Genomic DNA, 16362 nt, shown 5'->3' with positions numbered 1-16362 from the left:
GACACCTGTTGTTGCCTACCCTGGGAAGATTTAAAAAAAAAAAAAGAGCCCTTTCTAAACTCAATTAAGAACACCACAAGTGATATCTCCATTTCCCTGTGTTTTCTCCCAGTGTGAGATGACTCAGCCAGAAATAGTGTGATGATATCGCAGATGTTCCTTTGCTTCAATAGCTGGTTATTGCTTATCTCAATGATATTTAATACAAACACACAACTGTTCACCCTGTTTTATGGCTGTCAGAATTTTGCTTCATATTTAACAAATGCAACTCTATGAGCAGATGTATTATTGAGTCAGATTCACTTTTTCTCTCATTATGTTGCATGGAAAAGCTAAATACTGGCGAGGGTATTAGTCACATCTGCACTGACTTTTGGAATCAGGTTGTTCATTGGTCTGTCAGTTCCCACCAACTCAATAGCCCCGTGATCTTTACGCTCCACTATTAAGATCAAAATACAAAATTTGATTCCAGGATCCGAAGCAAAAATGTCCTCCATTCTTGACAGTGAACGTGTTTAACAGCACCATATTCTCCCTTTGCATCCAATACAACTTTATCGAAACACCAAAACGGCTTCTTCAACCATCATCATCTTCAAATGATTTTTTTTTTCAGATCTCGGTCAGTACAACTGAGCAAGGCTTTGGAACCAGGGACACATGGCTTCAAGTTTCCACTCATGTTAACTTTATGACACTGGTCAGTTCACTTACACTTTGATCTGGTCTCTTTCTGTCATCTGGTGTCATCTTGGGCAGCCTTTTATCTCACTTCAGTCACACTGGCCTTTTAATTGTTTAAGTTGCAAGGATTTGTCTTTGGGCCTGAAGCCTCAGCCTATTCAGGGGATGATACACCTGGGAAATTCATCTTGAGTGGCACTGAGCAGGGTGCTGGGCTGTTAAAAAAGTACTTTTACTTGCTGGAAAGTCAGTCTCCAAACCCACTGAGATGAGGCAAAATGTTATTAAAACAAACAAACAAAAAATAAGTGAGATTGTCAAACAAAGACTCTTCCAGAAGATCTGCTGCAATTCTTGCTCCAATCACAGTGTGATCAGCAGCTGGGGAACTTCAAGGGGATAATTTAAGCCAAAAAAATTTATAGCTGTGACTGAATATTGAGGAGTTAGATTCCAAGCCAAAATTACGTGAATGATCTTTCAGATCCAATCATGGGCAATTACAAGGCTTTTCCCAGAAGATGTCATGGGAAGAGTTGCTCTACCCACACCAGACCTGGCGCTCAGGCAGTACATAGCAGGTTTCCAGAGGGAGCTTCAGTCAAGGGCTCAGATCCTCCCCCTCCGCCCCCGCCCCCGGCCCCGACTTCTATGCATGTCTGCATTCCTATCCGAGATACCTGTGCTAATAGCTCTTAATCATGGGCCATGGCTGAGGCACTCTTCTTCACTTGGACTTGGTACTTTTCTATTTCTACTCCTTTCTCTTTCTCTCTCCCTCTTCCCTGGCCCACCAGGTCATAAACATTCAGGAGCCTTCTGTTCAGGTTCCTGGGACATGAGATGATTTCCTCCATGTGCACTGCATCTGCCTGAGCTTCACTCAGTACGGTTCCACAGAGGCAGAGTGGAAGAAAGTAGAACAATGGAAAGCCAGCACCTCTATTTTGCATCTTATTCATTCTGTCACAGTAAGTGAGTGAAGGCTTGATTGTTACTGTCATTTTAACTCATTGTCCTTATTTGCTTAACAGATATGCCACTGTGTTTCCTTTAACACAAAGGAAATATAAAATTTACTAAAATGCAATTATGTACTAGGCATTGTTTTAAGTGCTTTACTAATATTAACTTGTAACAAAATTCTAAGGTAATTATTATTTCTATTCACATTTTTTAAATGAGATAACTGAGATAATAAGAGATTAAATAAATTGCCTAGTCTTATACAGATAGTAAGTGGGAAAATGAGGATTTGAACCCAGGCAATGCAGGTTTAGAGTCTGTGTTCCTAACATCTAGGCTACATGACTCCTCCTTCACTGCTCTTAAAAAAAAAACTCATATACCATGCCTGTGACTTTTAACATATCCCCATTAATCAATCATATGATTGTGCTGCTATGAATTCAGCACCGTCTTTTCCTTCCTCAGGCTTTTTGCACATAAAGTCCTGCCACACGTTCATCTTGCTACCTTCTATTTATCTGTCATATTTCAGCTTAAAAATCATTTTCTCAGAGAAATTTTCTTTGACTCTTCTCTGCATATATTCACATAGCATCCTGAACCTCTTCTTTGAGATCTGTCACAAATGATATCAAATGATTATTTGTTAACTAGTCTCCTATGCTAATCTCAGGTACTCTGTGGATAAAGGTCATGATTCTCCTGGTCATTATTTGTACCTCTACAGTGAGGTGCAATGCAAAGTTCATCACCAAGCTTAATGAAAGAACAGTGGTTGAATAAACCAACTTTTCTGTATATAAGTTTCCTTATTTCTAGAGAGGAAACAAAACAACTATCTTATAGAGATTTTGTAAAGATGAGATATAATATAGAGCAACGCTTAGCTTATAGTAGTTGCTCAATAAATAATAGTTATTATTAGGCATGGTAGCAATAGTATTGCTCTTCAAAATGTTTTCTCCTCTTCCCTGTGAGATGATTATTCATCCCTGACCCTTTGAAGTTAGGCTAAATATGATGACTTGTTTCGGCATCAGAAATATAAGTGGAAGTGGTATGTGTTGCTTTCAAGTGGAAATTTTATTAATTAATTAATTAATTAATTTTTTAGGTGAGGCAACCCTCACAGATTGCAAGGATCCTGTCAGCTTACTATCCCTTACTTTTCTACTTTTTACGCCTACAGCACCTGGTCTTCCTAGGTGGTCTACCATCCAAATACTAACCAGGCCTGACCCTGCTTAACTTCCGATATCAGACAGGATAGGGCTTGTTCAGGGTAGTATAGCCGTAGACTGTTATTTATCTTAATATTTTTATTTTTTCAATTATAGTTGACATACAATATTTATTAACTCTAGGTGTATAACATGGTAATTAGATATTTATATAGCTTATGAATGATCGCCCCGATAAATACAGTACCCATCTTATACCTTACATACTTATTACAATACTAGTGAACATATTATCCATACTATACTCTACATCCTCATGACTATTTTGAAACTACCAGTTTGTACCTCTTAATCCCCTCCCCACTTCACACATCCCCCCTAACCTGCTTACATCTGCCAACCATCAAAATCCATTCTGTAACTATGAGCTTGTTTCTGTGGTTTGTTTGATTATCCTGTTCTCTAGAATCTATATATAAGTGAAATCATATGGCATCTGTCTCTCTCTGTCTGACTTACTCCACTAAGTTGAATACCCTCCAGGTTCATCCATGTTCTTGCAGATGGCAAGATTTCATTCTTTTTTATGACCGAGTGAGATTCCATTGTATATATGTACCACCTCTTTTTTATCCATTCATTCATTGATAGACACCCAAGTGACCTCCAAATCTTGACTACTGTGAATAATTCTGCAATGAACATATGGATGCACAAGTCCCTTTGAAGTAGTGTTTTGGTTTCTTTGGATAAATACTCAGAAATGGGATTACTGGGTTCTTCTTTGTCTCTTGTTATAAACTTTGTTTTAAAGGCTGTTTTGACAGGTATAAGTATTGCTACCCCATCTTTTATGTTTGTTTGTTTCCACTTTCTAAAATACCTTTTCCATCCCTTTATTTTCACTGTGTGTCTTTTGATCTGAAGTGAGTCTCTTGAAGGCAGCATGTGTAATGGTTTTGTTTTCTTATCCATTCAGTCATCCTATGTCTTTTGATTAGAGCATTTAATCCACTAACATTTAAAGTAATTGATAGCTACATAGTTACTGCCATTTTATAATTCATATTTTTGATCTCTTTAAAAAATTCTTTAAAAAGTCCCTTTAACATTTTCTTCGTTTGTTTGTTTGTTTGTTTGTTTGTTTGTTTGTTTCTTTCTTTCTTTCTTTCTTCGTTTCTTTCTTTCATTCATTTTTTTTTTTTTAAACATTTCTTATAATACGATTTCATGGTGATGAGCACCTTTTGCTTGTTCATGAGTAGAAAGTTCCTTTTCTGTCCTTCAATTCTAAATGATAGCTTTGCTAGGTAGAGTAATCTTGGTTGTAGGTCCTTGCTTTTCATTTAGTATTTTGTGCCAATCCTTTCTGGCCTGCAAAATTTCTGTTGCAAAAATCAGCTTACAGTCTTACGGGAGCTGCCTTGTAGGTAACTAACTTATTTTCTCCTGCTGCTTTTAAGATTCTCTCTGTTTTTAACCTTCGGAATCTTAATTAAGGTGTGTCTTGGTGTGGGCCTCTTTGGGTTGATCTTGTTTGGGATCTCTGTGCTTCCTGGGCTTGTATGTCTATTTCCTTTGCCAGGATAGGAAAGTTTTCCATCATTATTTTTTCAAATAGGTTTTCAATTCCTTGCTCTCTCTCTCTGCTCTTTCTGATACCCCTGTGATATGAGTGCTGATACACTTGATGCTGTCCCAGAGGCCCCTTAAACTATCCTCATTTTTTAAAAAATTATTTTTCTTTTTCTGTTCTGATTGGGTGTTTTCTGCTCCTTTGTATTCCAAATTGCTGATTCAATTCTCTGCTTCAGGTAATTCCCACCAATGGATTCTTCATTTCTGTTTCTTTATTGTTTTTATCTCCATTTTTATGTTTCCTATCTCATTGTTGAAGTTCTCACTGAGATCATTGAACATCCTTATAACCAGTGTTTTGAACTCTGCTTCTGGTATATTGCTTGCCTCCTATTTGTCTAATTCTTTTACTGGAGCTTTGTTCTGTGTGTGTGTGTGTGTGTGTGTGTGTGTGTGTGTTTTACTTGGGAGATGTTTCTTTGTCTCTCATTTTGTCTGTCTCTATGTGTTTGTTTCAATGTCTTAAGTAGAGTTGCTATGTCTCTTGATATTGGGAGAGTGGATTTATGTGGGGTGGCTTTAGGTGTCCTATGGGGCCCAATAGTACAGTCTTCCTGGTCACTTGAGCTAGTTGCTCCAGGTTTGTCTCTTGTGTAGGTCACGTGTATCCTTCTGCTGTTAGTTGAGCCTTGCTTGCTGTTTGAACATCAATGGGAGGGATTGCCTCTTAGGCTGATTCATTGTGGGGACTGGCCTTGACTACAGTGGATAAGCTATTGTGCAGGCGCTGACCTTACAGAGCAAGATTTAGCAGGACTCTTGTGCTTACCAAGTCTGCCCTTTGGATATGTTGTTTGTGGTGCTCTTGCTAAGTCCAAACCAGCCACTGGGTGTGCCAGCCTGGGGCTTCCTGAAAGAGGTCCTGCCACAGGCCAAGTTCATTTTTAGGTTGTACTCTGCCTGGGGCCATCTGGCATGAGCCACAAAGTGATACACAGATGTCTTCCATGCATACTGGGCTTGAAAGTGCCTGAGAGAGTTAATCGGTGAACCTAGGCCAGCTGCCACTATTGCTAGGCTTGAGGATGCTTAGTAAGAGGTAGGTATAGGGCATACTAAAGCCAATGCTACTTATTTGGTGTTTCAAAACTGAGAGTTATTGCAAAAGTCTGAATCATGAGCCAAGAGAGGCTGTTTTTATGGAAAAGCCACTGGAATAAGCTTAAGTGGGCCCAAAAGTTTGGTGGGGCAGGGTCTCAGGGAATCACCAGAGCAGGATGATCCATGTTAGCTAGGTTGATGGAAATGTAGATATGTCATCCGCTGGAGTTTGCACACTGGGACGTGGGAGGATTCAACAAAGGAACTGCTAGTACCTCTGTGTGGGAGAAAGCTGCCCCTACAGCCCTCTCCCTAAAGCCAAACAATTCAGTTCTTCCCTGTATGTTCTTGGCACCTTTTGAGCTACTGCCCCGGCACTGGAGCTCAGAACAAATGAGTTTGTCAGTAAGTAAGTTCATGCATGGGCCCTTTAAGAGGAGTGCCTGAGACCCCAGCAACCATCCATCTCACTCAGCCACAATTTCTGCTGATTTTCACAATCAAAAGTTGTGGGGACTTCTTTTCCCAGCACTGGTGCTCCAGGCTGGGGAGCCTGGTGTTGGGCTGGCACCTCTTGCTCCTCCAGGAGGACTTTTGCAGCAGAGATATCCCTCCCGATTCTCAATTGCCAAATGTGGGGCTAGTCTGTTTAGAGTCTCTGCTTTCCTACCAGTCTTGATGTGGCTTCTTCTTTAAGTCCTTAGTTGTAGGACTGCTGTTCATCAAGACTTCAGGCGATTCTCAATGATGGTTGTTCTGTAGTTTAGTTGTAATTTTAATGTGGTCATGAGAGGAGGCCCGCACAGCATTTATCTGCTCTACCATCTTGACTGGTACTCTCAAGTTCAATCTCTAAAAGTCATTGAGTGATTCCTCAGTGCTACCTCTTTCCTTCTCATGTGAGGCCAGCTAAATCTTTGATGTGTGCTGTTCTTTTAAAGATGAAGCATGCATGAGATTGTATGCAGCCCAGACACAGTTGTACTGACATAGATTTGAAGCACTATGAAGATAGTAAACTTTGTTGTTCCAAGCCAATGAGATTTGGGGGTCGTTTTACACATTAGTAAAACTTTTCCTAAGCTAATTAATATCTTAGCCCAATGTTAGTGCCTATAGGTTAATGCATTTATAGTAATTCTTTTTGGAAGTACATTTTTTGAAGATACTGTTCTCAGTATCAGATGCTCTTTTTACAATTTAAGACACACACCTGATCATATACACAAAATAATAATAGCTAATATTTGTCAAGCATTTGTAATAATTTCATAACTTTTATAAGAGCTTTGCAAGTATTAACAATTTCATCCTTAAAAACCTTGTGAAACCAAGTAGGAACTATGATATCCTTTTCACAGATGAGAAAACTAAGGCAGAGAACACTCGAGTTACACGCTCCAAGTAATGAGTAACAGAGCTAGAATTGAGCTCAAGTGTTCCAATTTCAAAGACTGTGTTTAACCACTATGCTCCATTGTGTTACTTATATAAATGCTCAATGTGCAGACACAAAAACACCTATAAAATGTTTAAAAAATGTATATCATTGATTGAATATGATTTACTTTCATTATATTATATAAAAAATGAAAATATGGACTGTATTGAAATTCTACCCAGATCCTAAGTTCTGTCATTTAACCTTATTTTTTTCTCTATAAGATGAGTGTGATTCAGGCAAGAAAAGGATTTGTCCTACTCATCAGACTCTTCCACCTGCTACCAGGAGACTGTGGGGGGAACAATGGTTCAAATTCACTGATACTTAGAAAGCCTACCTTCATGAATGTTGTTCTCAAAATAATTATTAAATTTTTATTAAACCTTTATTTACTAACTTTACAAAGATTCTAGTATATCCACAATAAATATCCAAACAACTACCCTGAAACTGGTTAGATGACCCAGGGTTCTAAAAGAGTCAACCTGTCAGCTGAGATTTCTAAGTTCTTTATGATAACTCATAGAAAGAGTTGCGCTTTTGTATTGTTGAAAGTATAAAATATGAGTATATACACACTTTGAATCATTTAGGAGGTAAATGAAGTTTAGGAAAAACCAAAATGTTAGAGTTATTGGAAGCAATAAATTTTGAGTCATGTAGATCTGGCTTCAAATCCTACCTTGATCTCTGTGTAATTCTGAAGCATTCTGAAGCATTGCTTACAGTCTCTTAAGTTTTAGTTTTCTTATCTATAAATTGAGATTGCTGAATTTTTAAATCATAGAGTTACTATGAAAAATAAATTTAATTTTGCCATTTTCCTAGCATATAATAAATGCCCAATAAATTAATAAAGTAGTTATTATTATAATTAATTATTAATTAAGGAATAAATCTTTAAAAATAATTCTACATTGTAATATGCTGGCTAGGTACTTATGAACTCAGATATCTCTCAAATACTTTTCCATGAATTGATAATATGAACGTTACTGCAGTAAAACTAGCTTCCTTTTAAAGATGTTATTGCTGTTTGACAAACAGGTAAAGCCCAGCATGCCCCAACTATGATTCGAAACGGTTTCTAAGCAGGGCCTAGATAAATGGATATACCAAGGAAGAAGTTGTTTTACCATAACAACAAAAACAGGAAAAGCAGAGATATTAAAATAGAGTAGAACGAATAGATTTTATAAATGTAAAGTGAAAACCAACCAGTCTGGCAATTACAGCTTTCATGTGATTTATACCTTTAATTTGTCTAAATCAGTGACCCTGGAATATTGGCATAAAAATTTCAAATTCAGCAAAAACCCAAATCACTATAAGGAAACAATGAATTTTTATTAGTTATCTTTCTTTCATTGACTTCTTCCAAACAAAATGTATTTTTCCCTGAGTGAGGCAAATGAAGTATTATACTTTACTAAGATATTATTGATCTGTGATTCTAAGTATCTAATACGTCACAGAAATACAGAAACACAACTTGACTGTGAAATCGACAATGCAGAATTACTATTCAAAGCAGTTTTTCCTTTGTTCCTGTTTAACATTAACACTAGACATCACATTTATTTGGTAGAAAGCAACAGAAATGGACTCTGGCTAAGTTGGGTTTTAAAAAAAACTTTTTAGAAAAATAAGGTATAGCTGCTCAAAGATTCAAAGGAATAGGTGAATCTCCAGGTCTCAGAAAGGACAAAAATCAATACCAAGGATCTAGGAGGCATGAATGAATGACCAGTCATTTCAGGCTCCTTCAAATGTGATGAAATAGCTCCAGTGGATTCCAGTTTTGAAAATTCCACTTAAAATTCAAATACATGGAGAAAACTGATTTCCCTTCACCTTGATTAACAGTGTTCAAAATGAAGAGAAGATATTCTCCACACTGGGGCTCACCACTAGCCTACAGAAATTTTTGCAGTCCTGTCAGCTAAAATCTTGGTTTTAGCCCAGTGAGACCCATGTTGGATTCCTAACCTATAGAACTATAAGATTTGTGTTTTGTAAGCCACTATATTCATGGTAATTTGTTATGGCATTAATAGAAAACTAACACAATAATTTTTTTGGAATAAAATATGTCCCAATTATTGCATGTGGCATGCTTTTATATAAAAAGACAATAGACACCCTCATATCCTAAAGTGAGCAGCTAGATTACCAAAGTCAGATATGCTAAGAGATGGTCATTCTGTGCTTTCTTATATTCTCTATTTGCCTACTTGGAATCCATTCATCACAGGGCCAATTAAATTAACTATATTTTCTTATTTTCTGTATTCTTTTTTTTTTTGTCACACATCTGCCTTTATTGTGAGCTGCATTTAGAGCAGCTAGAACACTTCCAGTGATAGTGAAAAAATAATAATTTACAAAAGCAGGAATTCAGTGAAGCTGCCTTGGGAGCTCATATGCAAATGCTAACGCAGAGCAGCAGGAAGAGGACACCAAAGTCCATGAAGAGTAAGGCCACCAAGGAGATAGGAGCTCTATGTAGATTTCCCGAGTGTACTTGATAGAGGTGACCTCATAAACAAAGAAACAGGCAGTGAAGAACATGCAGATGACCAATAGCACCACAATCAGATGAGAGAAGACAGCTGGATTCACTGGGCCAGTGTATTTGCTCATAGCCTCGAGCTCCATTTAACCAGGTGCTAGGTAATCCACCATTCCACCACCAGAAGATTTTCTGTATTCCTGATGCTTTTGCATCTGGGGGACTTATGGATTCGGGGAGGTATGCCTGCCCACCCAGGGCCATATAATTCTTAGAGATAGCAAAGGGCTCAACCAGGAGCATGTCTCCCATATACAAACCAACCAATTCCAAGTTTGCAGGCCCAACCACCTCCTTATCTAACACTGACAAACCAATATTTTCCCTGCCCTAGATCACCCCAAGGCCAGATGTCAGACAACAAAGAACAGCTCCTATGCCCCAAAGCTCACCGGAAATATTCAAACTAGCCTGTCCTAAACTGTTTACTCTGCTCCGCTTGGCCTTTTCATGAAAACCCCTATAAGGTCTCTGGCCTAGACTTTCCCTCATTCCTGTCTTCTGCCTCCTGACCATCTTGATGCTCTCCCTGTAGCCATGTGTGGTTTAGTATGTCTCCATTCTCTTGGGAAATGTGAGTAATAACTTCTTTCCGTGACATCGGCCTCTCCATGTTGTCACTCAGTTTTAATTTACATTAAAACTTAGGTACAATTTTAGAACAAAAGCAAACCTGATTCTGCCAGCTTTTGAGAAAACATACCTCTGGCTTACATAGGCGATTAAGGTTAGAAGCAAGTACAAGGAAAGGTGTTAGTTCAATGCATTGTTTTGTTTTCATACCATCCCCCCACGGGGAAGGGGATGACTATATGTCTTTTTACCTAAAGCCAAGTAAGATATGATGCCAGAGGAACACTGAGAGAGGTGAATATCTGTCCCTTCTTATATAGGCCTGTGATGGTAAAGAAAAGAGCAAAGAATGGTATATGGTTTCACAGAGGCATTGCGAAAGAGACTCCACCTAAGAGAATGTCCAGGAGAAAACAAATGACCCAGGAAAGGGATACATAGAAATCCTGGGGTAGGAGAAGATTTGAAAGTGGTCAGTTGGAAGACAGGCATTGTTAGTGTCATGGAACTGTAGTGAGAAGTTATTCATAGGAGAATGTTCCCGTCTTGGCTACCTAACCACATCTTCCTAGGTTAGATTTTTCAGGCTTCAGAGACCCATCCTCTGGTGAGGATGGTCAGGTAAACAAGATAAGCTTGCCATACCCCCTTTACAAACTATAGACTTCTCTGTTTGAAGTGGATCTGAACTGGGGAAGAAGAACAATTTAAAACACAGTTACAAAGTACTTTACACTAGGCTTTTTTGTTACTTAAATGAGACAGATCTTGTGACTTGAAAGAGATAAGAGAAGCTATGGGACTTGTCCAACTTTTCAAGTATGAATGAGAAAGAGGTAGCACACAGTACATGTCAGGAGAGACAGTGGGATAAAATATATCAATTGTTTCATGATTGTATCTTGTTGAGTCCTCCAGCATTTTTCATATATCAGTTAAAAAGCAGAGTAATTTGTAGACCCAAAGAAACAAATCTAGCAATAAAAATGTCACTACAGAGCAGATATAATGATTCAAAATGCTAAATAAAAGAGTCAACATTGAATATTAAATTATTGACATATTATTGCTATAGAGGGAAAAGTAGACATAATCATAATGAATTTTGGTGAGATTAAACCAATAAAAATACTAACAGATAAATAAGACTAAAACAACCAGAGAAATGATAGGTAATCTCTACAAGGTAGATAGTCTTTTTGGAGCAAAAAAATAAAAAAATAAAATTAAAAATAAAAAATATATACATTGAAAGACATTTTGAAGTCTATTTTACTCCATAATTGTACCACTATTCCCACTTAATACATTGAAAGATAGAGCACAAAATAATTCACCTTAAATAAAGAATCACATCTGCAGATCAATGAGCACACACTGATGCAGAAGTACATTTAATCCTTCAGGTTTCTAGTCAGAAAAAGAAAATCATGTCCTGGAGGAAGTTATCTGGCTGGCCTCAGATTTCTATAGAAACATCTAATGCTAGAGACAGAAAGCAATGTTGACAGTATTTTGACTCAGAGAGAATACCACACAAGAAACTACTACCTGGCAAGTTGCTTTTATTTCTGAAGGTTACAAAGAGACATTATTAAACATAAAAATGAATCAGGAAATGTAGTCTATTAGTCTATGAGCCCTTGTTGGGAAAAAAACATCCTGAAAACTAGTCATCCAGTTGAGAGACTAATCCGACTAAGAATTCAGGAATGACATAGTCATGAATGATAAAAGTTTCCATGGGGAGCCCTAATTGCATTTAAATATGAATATAATCTCTTAAATAGAGGGGAATAACTCAGTTAACATCTATCCATTTTACCCTCCTATGATAGTGCAAAGTTCTGAAAGGAAAGCCTTCCTTTCCTAGCATACCTTGATTCAGATTGTGCTAACTGGATGCTCCAGAGGAAGGTTCAGAAAACAGAAATAAAGTGTAGGCACACTTTCTTGACTTCTGCTCTCTCTTCCTGAAGACCCCTAGAGGTTTCTGTCAAGATGCTCCAGTGAGTAATCATGAGATTGTAGTTTCATGTGAAGGTGTAGGGCATTCCATTTGTCTTCTTGGCAATGTAGATCTAGGAAGCAGGGTGTGACTCTGAAACCAATAGTTGTGATGGCAGTGATTTTCTAGTATCTGTGTGTGTCCCTGCCTGGAGTTGACCATTCCAGTGTGGCTTCCCAATATTCCTCTTTCCTAAGAGTAGTAGAGGCAGTAAGTCTCATTTTGACCTGTTTTTCATATTCTAAAGTAATGTTTATCAACCTCATTAATGTTGACATTTTGAGTCAAGTAATTCTGTTCTGAAGGCTGTACTATACAATGTAGCATGTAGAGCCTCTGCCCATGAGATGCCCATAACACCTGTCCCCCTCCCCAGCTGTAACAACTAAAAATCTTTCCAGATGTTGCCAAACTCCCCATGAAGGCCCAAATCAAGTCTTGTTGATAACCGCTCATTTAAAATCATACAGGCTGTTCTACAGCCTTTCAGATCCTCTTGTTTGGTTTTGTATGGTGTAAGATTTGAAAAATGAGAGGTTTCAGATGGTTCTACAGAGCAAGAATTTGAAACAAGGGGAACAGCATGGAACAGCAAGGCTCTGTTTAGGGAGACGGAATTACTTTCCAGCTAAGTGTCCAGCATGAGTAGTGGCTGTGCATACTATTACCCCAAACTCTCGTTGTGTGATTGTTTTAGGAGTCTCTTCCATGCCCATCGACTTTGTGGTGCAGGTATTGGGGTGTTAGAAAACCATATAGCAGAAGTATATTCTAGGCAGAGAATTTACTCTGCCTCACCCTGATGTCCAATACATTATTTTATAATGTTCATTATAATGTACATTATAATGTTCATTATTAGTAGTAGTTTAATAGTACAGTTCCTATCTATATTTTGATAGATTATAAAATGACTATTTCTTATTTTACTTCTCTCTCTTCTTTTCTCTACTGAATTTTGGGCAGACTTTTTATAGCATTACTTTTTAAATTATAAATTATAGTACATATTCATTAAAAAAATCTGAAATATATAAAGAATACAACAAAAATTACCTGTAATCTAACTGACCACAGATACCTGTTGTTAATGTTTTGCTACACTTTTAAAAAGTATTTTCCTTTGCATATCTCTATATGTACAAATGCATATGTTTGTGATTATATGCTTTTTAAAACAAAAATGTTAGCATGTTTAGTTTCCATCCTCCTTATTCACATAGCTGTGTATCATGTAAAATTCCACATAACACTATCATGAAAAAAATATGAATTTTCTTCCCCTTAGTCTAAGTTTGTGCCTTTTTGGGCCAATATTCTCCATCTTATCTGTGCCATTCATTTATTCAACAGATAGTAATGGCAGACTTTGGTTTAGGTACTGAGGATACAAAGCTAAGCAAAAAAATATTTGCTATCCTTGAGGAGCTTTTCACTCTGAGATACATGAAGAAACAAATAATTTCAATGCCATTTTCATTGCTACGCTGCCACTAAAGCAGCTTCTTTGCCATTTTTTAAAAATAGGCATTAAGCTCCTGATTGCACAAAGGACTGATTTAGGCAAGAAGCTAGAAATCTCAGGCAGACATGCCGATACAGACAGACATCTCTAAGCCGGTGAGCTGTTCACATCAATTGGAGATTAAGGACAAGTACATTTTAGCAGAAGAAGGCAGGGATCAGTACCTAACTGGGTGGAGAGCTGAAAAAGTGATCACAGGTACTGCGTAATCAGTTATGCACCCAGCAAGACCCTAGAGAGGCTTTCAAGCAAGAGTTTAAGAGAAAGACTGACTAGTGGCACCAGCTGGCAGAACACATTTTATGCAGAATGTTACCTGTTGCTTTAGATTTCAATGTCTGCAACATTTCTTAAAAATAGAATAGTAGCAGAAGTCATTTGCATCATCTCCTGCTTCCAAGCAGCCATGCCTCTCAGCAATCACAAGCAGAAATTCTTGACTTGGACTCACCAGATGTGTAGAAAGACTTCTGGGGTCAAAAATCCAAAAATTGAAAAATTGTTGATATTCTACTGTAATTCTCTATATCTAGAGTTTAAATTGTCTAAACAATCATACAGTTGGCTCTTGCTGCCATATCATTATAAAATTGTGTTGCTTAAAGATACTTTAAAAAGTATCCTTGACTGGAGTCCCCTAACTGTGAGAAAGAATCATGTATTCTTATATATGTGTCTACGGGGATGACGTGATCCATGTCTTATGCTTCCTCATACCTGCTCAGCCTACCTACATCCTCTCACTGTGGTGTCAGTTGCTTGCCAAGCTTCCTGTTAGAATAGCCCTAATGGAGGCTAGTGTTCTTATGGTTCTAAAGTTTTTGTGGACTTCCTTTCTCTGGGGATGAAAGCCAGACTACTACATGAACTTTATTGTACCCACTGTGGTAGAAGCCACAGAAGTTTCAGTCCCCGGGATCTGGACCCACAGAGATCTGGTTTTCCCAGTAGTTGCCAAAGGGCTTTGTACCATAACCTAAAGCCCATGTGGAGAACTTTGACAAGTGACAGGATAGGTACATGAGCCAGCAAATAACGTATAGCTATTATTACCCTTGATGAATTGCTCTTAATCATAGCTTTCTCATGCAGCTTCTAAGTGACAGCAATTTCATTGTGTTCTGTTGGAAAGCTGAGGCCACCTTGGTAATACACCACCGAGTCTTGGTATTCCTTCCTCCACTATCTCACTTCCCCCTTTTACTCACTTTAGCTTCCCTAAAACTAAGCACCACTCCATAACGTATAAATATTTTTAAAAAGTATGTCCTATCAGTATTTTTAAAAAGTATATCCTATCAGTCATAGTTGGATAGTCACAAATATTTTTTTTTTTTTTTGCCAATAATAGTAACAATTGATATTCATTGAGTACTCAGTCTATGTAAGGCACTGTTTAAATGTATTAACTCATTTGACCCTCGCAGGAATCCTATATGGTAGATGTTATTCTTGTTATTCAGATGAAGAACAGAAATACAGAGACTTAAATAACTTGCTAGTAATGTGAGATACAGAAACTCAAATACCAGAGCATGATCTTTACCACTATACCATACTGTGGCACCAAGTTCTCAGTAGGAGCTTCATATTCATTTCATTTGTAAGCCCCATCTCCAGTGACACCTCTTTTTAGAACTGCACTGTCCGATTTGGTTGTTTAAATTACAATTAATTAAAATGAAAAATTCAGTTCCTTGACCACGCTGGCCACATTTCAAGTGCTCAATAACTCCATGGAGTTACTGACTGTGTATTAGCTGAGAAATAGAACATTCCATCATTGCAGAGTTCTGTTGAACAGCCCTGTTCTAAGACTGTAGGAAATAAATTTTTTCCCTAAGGTTTTGATGTACCTTTATTTTTTTTCAGAGACAAAGGATCATCTATTACAGCAATAAAGCAGTCCAAAAATTAGCATTTATGCCACTTTCCCCAGAGCAATGTGAAGAGGGTCAAGTCGGATAATTCTTAGTTTTGAATTTTCGTTAATTTAAAAAAAAATACACCATAAATAAGAAATTTATAGGCCATTTTCCTGAACATTATTTCAAAAACAACATATTTCACTTCAAACCAACAGTGATACTATAACAGAACAGTCAGTGGCAGCGATTTGCTTACAAGAACACAGTACCAGTGGGGTGGGAAGAACTGAAATTAAAGATCATCTATATGTAATTGAAGTCTCTTAGAAGTGTGTCATAGGATGCTAGCATTAGGTCAATGGGCATCACTATTGGGGATGAATATAAATGTTTATAATGAGAGAGCTCAAAACGCCAAAACTTAAATTCTCTGACAGAACTGGATTTTGTGCATTCTCAGTTCTTAGCATCTGTCCCTGAAAAACAAGTCATTGAAAAAAAGGAAAAGACCAATTCATCATACTGGTGCATACCATCTTCTAAACAGCCACCTGGGTATTTCTATCAAGCTATATCATGTACCTGTTCAACTACATTTTCCAAAAGGGAAATGGTACCAAGAGGAAAAAGTCCTCAGGCATAAACTCATCATATATATTCAATACTCAATGGTATGTTTTCAAATTAAAGTAAGGTACCTAAAGCAGAAACTAACATTTTTCTAGATGAAGTAAATTGAGAATATTAGCTGCAGATAAATCTTTGAAAGACTGTCTGAGGCATGTAAAACAGTTTAACCATATTACCAATTTTTACTTCTGTCTATAACTTAAAATTATTTTCAAAAGCAGTA

At 37.5% G+C, this 16362-nt stretch overlaps 2 pseudogenes; both read right to left on the bottom strand.

The window, feature by feature from the left end:
• Positions 1 to 2839: 2839 nt before the first annotated feature.
• LOC120593836 (uncharacterized) lies at positions 2840 to 2958 on the bottom strand (annotated as a pseudogene).
• Positions 2959 to 9382: 6424 nt separating this feature from the next.
• Positions 9383 to 9621, bottom strand: LOC120593784 (transmembrane protein 258-like; annotated as a pseudogene).
• Positions 9622 to 16362: the final 6741 nt, after the last annotated feature.

Source organism: Pteropus medius, unplaced genomic scaffold, assembly GCF_902729225.1.
Source record: "Pteropus medius unplaced genomic scaffold, Ma_sr-lr_union100, whole genome shotgun sequence".
Classification (NCBI taxonomy): domain Eukaryota; kingdom Metazoa; phylum Chordata; class Mammalia; order Chiroptera; family Pteropodidae; genus Pteropus; species Pteropus medius.
This window is presented reverse-complemented; position numbering and strand designations above follow the sequence as displayed.